General features: G+C 34.0%; 1 non-coding gene across 1 annotated transcript; it reads right to left on the reverse strand.

Moving 5' to 3' along the window:
- Positions 1–1,496: 1,496 nt before the first annotated feature.
- On the reverse strand, positions 1,497–1,604 carry LOC112788214 (small nucleolar RNA R71). The gene has a single exon (XR_003195588.1). It is a non-coding gene; the product is annotated as a small nucleolar RNA R71 (small nucleolar RNA).
- Positions 1,605–5,293: the final 3,689 nt, after the last annotated feature.

Here is a 5,293-nt window from a genome sequence, read left to right on the forward strand (position 1 = left end):
AATATCTTTCCCTTATTTCACTCATAAATTTTAAAATTTTGGGTTGACTTAATCAAAAAAATTTTAAAAAATTTAGTTGTTTCTTGTTAGTCAAGCCAAAATTTCAATTTAAAAATACTATCTTTTCAAATCTTTTTCAAAAATCAAATCTTTTTCATTTTTCTATCATGTTTTTCGAAAATTCTCCAAAATAAATTTTCAAAATCTTTTTCTTATTTTTATTTCATAATTTTTGAAATCTTTGCTAGCATTTAATGTTTTGATTCAAAAATTTCAAGTTTGTTACTTTCCTGTTAAGAAAGGTTCAATCTTTAAATTCTAGAATCATATCTTTTAGTTTCTTGTTAGACAAGTCATTAAATTTAATTTTAAAAATCAAATCCTTTTAATTAACTTTTCAATCTTTTTCAAAATAAATTTCAAATCATATCTTTTTCAAAACTTTAATTTCAAAATCTTTTTCTAACTTCTTAGCTTTTCAAAATTTATTTTCAAATCTTTTTCAATTAACTACTTGAATTTTTGTTTGTTTTACTATTTCTTATCTTTTTCAAAACCACCTAAATACTTTTCTCTCTCTAATTTTTGAAAACCACTAACAAATTTTTCAAAATTCTTTTTAATTAACTAATTGTTTTAAATTCTAATTTTATTTTATTTCTTTTAATAATTTCGAATTCTAACTATTAATTAAAATAAAAACAAAAACATTTTTCTTTTCTTTTAAATTAATATTCGAATACTCTCTCTCTCATCCCTTTCTATTTATTTATTTAATTACTAACACTTCTCTTCTTCTTAAAATTCGAACCCTCTCCCTCTCTCTGTGTTTGAATTCTCTTTATTCTCTCTCTACCTCATTCTTCTATTCTTCTCTTCTTCTACACATATAAAGAAATCTCTATACTGTGACATAGAGGATTTCTCTTCTTTTCTGTTCTCTTCTTTTTCATATGAGCAGGAACAAGGATAAGAACATTCTTGTTGAAGCTAATCCTGAACTTGAAAGGACTCTGAAGAGAAAGCTAAGAGAAGCTAAAGCACAATACTCTGGAGAGGACCTTACAGAAATTTTTGAAAAAGAAGAAGACATGGCAGCCAAAAATAACAATGATGGTGGAGATGCAAGGAAGATGCTTAGTGACTTTACTGCACCAACTTCTGACTTCTATGGAAGAAGCATCTCAATTCCTGCAATTGGAGCAAACAACTTTGAGCTTAAGCCTCAATTAGTTTCTCTAATGTAGCAGAATTACAAGTTTCATGGACTTCCATTGGAAGATCCTCATCAGTTCTTAGCTGAATTCTTGCAAATCTGTGACACTGTTAAGACCAATGGGGTTAATCCCGAGGTCTACAGACTTATGCTTTTCCCCTTTGCTGTAAGAGACAGAGCTAGGATATGGTTGGATTCACAACCTAAAGAAAGCCTGAACTCTTAGGAAAAGTTGGTCAATGCTTTCTTGGCCAAATTCTTTCCACCTCAAAAGATGAGCAAGCTTAAAGTGAAAGTCCAAACCTTCAAACAGAAGGAAGGTGAATCCCTCTATGAAGCTTGGGAAAGATACAAGCAATTGATCAGAAGGTGTCCTTCTGACATGCTTTCAGAATGGAGCATCTTATGTATATTTTATGATGGTCTGTCTGAATTGTCCAAGATGTCATTGGACCACTCTGTTGGTGGATCTTTTTATCTGAAGAAAACACCTGCAGAAGCCTAGGAACTCGTTGAAATGGTTGCAAATAACCAGTTCATGTATACTTCTGAAAGAAATCTTGTGAATAATGGGATGACTCAGAAGAAAGGAGTTCTTGAGATTGATACTCTGGATGCCATATTGGCTTAGAATAAAATATTGACTCAGCAAGTCAATGTGATTTCTCAGAGTCTGACTAGAATACAAGCTGCATCTGACAGTACCAAAGAAGCCCCCTCTGAAGAAGCAGCTTATGACCCTGAGAATCCTGGAATAGAATAAGTGAATTACATGGGAAAATCCTATGGAAAGATTTATAATACTTCATGGAGAAATCATCCAAATTTCTCATGGAAGGATCAACAGAAGCCTCAACAAGGCTTCAATAATAATAATGGTGGGAGAAATAGGTTTGGCAATAGCAAGCCTTTTTCCCATCATCTTCTCAGCAACAGACAGAGAATTCTAAGCAGAGCCTCTCTGACTTAGCAACCATAGTCTTTGATCCATCTAAGACCACTCTTAGTTTCATGACTAAAACAAGGTCCTCCAAGTGGGTCAGCTGAGTAAAAGAGTTACTGAACTCCCTTCAAGTACTCTCCCAAGCAATACAGTAGAGAATCCAAAGAGAGAGTGCAAGGCCATCAATATGTCCAAAATGGCTGAACTTGTAGAGAAGGGAAAGGCAGTGATTTCTAGTGAGGATTGGTGGGTGGAAATCAGATTCCACACTTAAACTCATCGGCAAGTGTACCGGGTCGCATCAAGTAGTAAAACTCACTTAGAGTGAGGTCGATCCCACAGGGATTGATGGATCAAGCAACTTTAGTGAGTGATTAGTCTAGTCAAGCTAACATTGGTGAATTGAAGTGAAATTGAAGCAACAGAATGTAAATAGCAGTGAATTTAAAGTTGCAGAAAGTAAATGAGCAGAAAACTTAAAGAGCAAGGAATGTAAACTGCAGAAGCTTAAATGACAAGAAAGGTAAATTGCATGAAATGTAAATAAGCAGAATGTAGATTGGACAAAAGCTTAAAGAGCAAGAAAAAATAAATTGCAGCAAAATATAAAGGGGGCTGAGTGCTGGAAAGTAAAAGAAGCAGTAGATCAAAGCTTAGAGCAATTGTAGAGGAATTAAATTGTGCAGGAAATGTAAATCAAGCTCAGTGTGAATGGAAAAGTGAAATTGCAGAAGAACAGAATTGCAGATTTGCAAGAAAAGTAAATTTGGATCTCAACAATTTCAAATGTAAGTTGCAGAATGTAGAAGAGTAAATCAGGCTCAAAGGAAACTAAATTGTGAAAGTGCAGAAGAACAGAATTTTAGGAAAGGAAATTTGCATAAAGCTGAATTGATCTTTGAAATGTAAAGAGAGCAGAAAATTAAAAGTGTTTCAAAGAAGACTTTCTATTCCACCCTACTCCTAATGCTCTCTAGCAGAGCCAGCCTTCTTATTGAAAAAAAACTGATGCCTTTATATAGGCTTTACAAAATGAAAATTGAAAACAAATTACAATTAAATAAAATTCCTATTCTATGTAATCCTTGTGCCTTTGAGTGATGTCAATTGGGTTTTGCTTGCTTTGGATTTCAATGAAATGGTTTGATTTTTATTTGGCCTTGAATAAAAAAAGGATTTGAAGAAGGATGGGTCTGGTTGGTTTTGGTTCAAGTTGGTTGGAGGCATGGGGCAGCTCCCAGTGGAACGCTCAGTTAAGTTAGTGAACTGAGCGCTACACATGCTCCTTGTGTCAAGCCTCGAACCAAGCCTTGCCCATAGTGTATACATAGCGCTCAGTGAGATAAATCAACATAGCGCTCACATGCTGCGCTCGTTTCCCTCTTCGAGCCTTGGCTACTCCTCTCCTTGGCTAGCAATGATGTAGCGCTCGGTTAAGTGATGTAACATAGCGCCCTTGCTTGCCCTTGTAGCGCTCTTCACTTGTCTTCATGGGGGGCCCGAAAGAGTTACAAAATTCAACGTAGCGCTCCCTTTAATAATGAGCGCTCCGTTGCCTTTTATGAATGCTACATGCTTTCATGAATGGCTTTACTAACTAATGCATGCTTTTATTATATTACATAGTTAATAAAGCCAATTGCATTACGTTAAAGCATTCATTCATTAATTCATTGGCTTTAATAATGTATTACATGCATGCTTGATTAGTAATGCCGTAAAGCTCATTCATTTTTGGCATTAATGATTTAAATGCTTTATACATGCATTAATTGGTTTTATTTACAATGCCAATTAATGAACTTTAGCGTTCATTCATGTAACGCCATGATTCATTGGCTTGAATAATTAAATGCATGCATAAGGCATATATATCATGCCATGGCTTCATGGTAATGGGCCACGCTTTTAAAAGCCTGGCCTAAAGCTCCAAAGTGTGCCTCAACTCCAAAATGTGCCCAAAATTCCTCTTTTTTTCTTTTTAACATATTTTTTGCTATTTTGCTTCTTTTTCCACTTATTTCCTACAAAATTTATAAAATCAAAAGATCAAAGAAATATACCATTTAAGCACAAAAGAATGCAATATTTAAGCACTAATCCTCAATTTCTTGTATGAAAAAGCATAGAAAAACATGACATGATGACATGTCATCACAACACCAAACTTAAACCTTGCTTGTCCCCAAGCAAGGAAAGAATCATGCAATAAAGATTGACAATCCAAGGTATGACGAATAGCAACTCAATGTTCATGGTTAGCTAGTTTTCTATGCATGCTACAATCACAAAAGAAATGTAAATGATTGATGCTTCTATCTAGCTCAATTTATGAAATCTTTTTCTTATATTTCTTCCTTGAAATAAGCTTTTGATTTTTTTATTAGCTTCTCCTTTTGGATGCTTTGCCCCATGAGTTGATAACAAAGCTACGACTCTAAATGCTTTGTTTTCAAGTATTACCACTTGATACATAAGCACCACAAGCATTTAATTAGAGGACTTCATTAAGCTCATTTGTTTCTTTTCTTGACTCTCTAATCATTGATGCTCAGAGCCTTGAGCTTTCAGGGAGTGCTTTTTGCACTTTGAGCCTAACCTTGACTTCTAAGTATTTTGTTTTCAAGATTTTTGCTTGATACATAAACACCACAAGTACTTAACAAGGAAATTGTCATTGGTACTCAGAGCCTTCAGATTTCTCATTCTTTCCCTTTTTCTTTTCTTGTCTTAACAGCATTTGCTTTTTCAAGGTTTTCATGATTTCCAAAAATTTCATAAAATGTTCTAGATGCAAACTTCAATTAAATAAAAATCTAATGCAATTGAGCAACAATTAACCATACTAGCCTTCCAATACTTGTATGCACATGCTAAGTTCCTCTTTAATTCCTTGTTTGTTTATGATCATAATGCTTTATTGCTTTTGAATTTACAAAACTCAAGTTCGTAGTCATAATGTCACAGCACCATTTTACAATCAAAATTTAGGCTATGCTTATTCATACACACACATGCATACAGAGAATAGAAAGACAATCATGCAATTTAAAGTGCTGAAAACAAATGAGAGGAAAAAAGAACTTTACAACCTTGTAATTCATCTTCTCTATTGTTGTCATTTTCCTCCCATT

The sequence above is a fragment of the Arachis hypogaea genome, chromosome 20, assembly GCF_003086295.3.
Source record: "Arachis hypogaea cultivar Tifrunner chromosome 20, arahy.Tifrunner.gnm2.J5K5, whole genome shotgun sequence".
In the NCBI taxonomy this organism is placed as follows: Eukaryota; Viridiplantae; Streptophyta; class Magnoliopsida; order Fabales; family Fabaceae; genus Arachis; species Arachis hypogaea.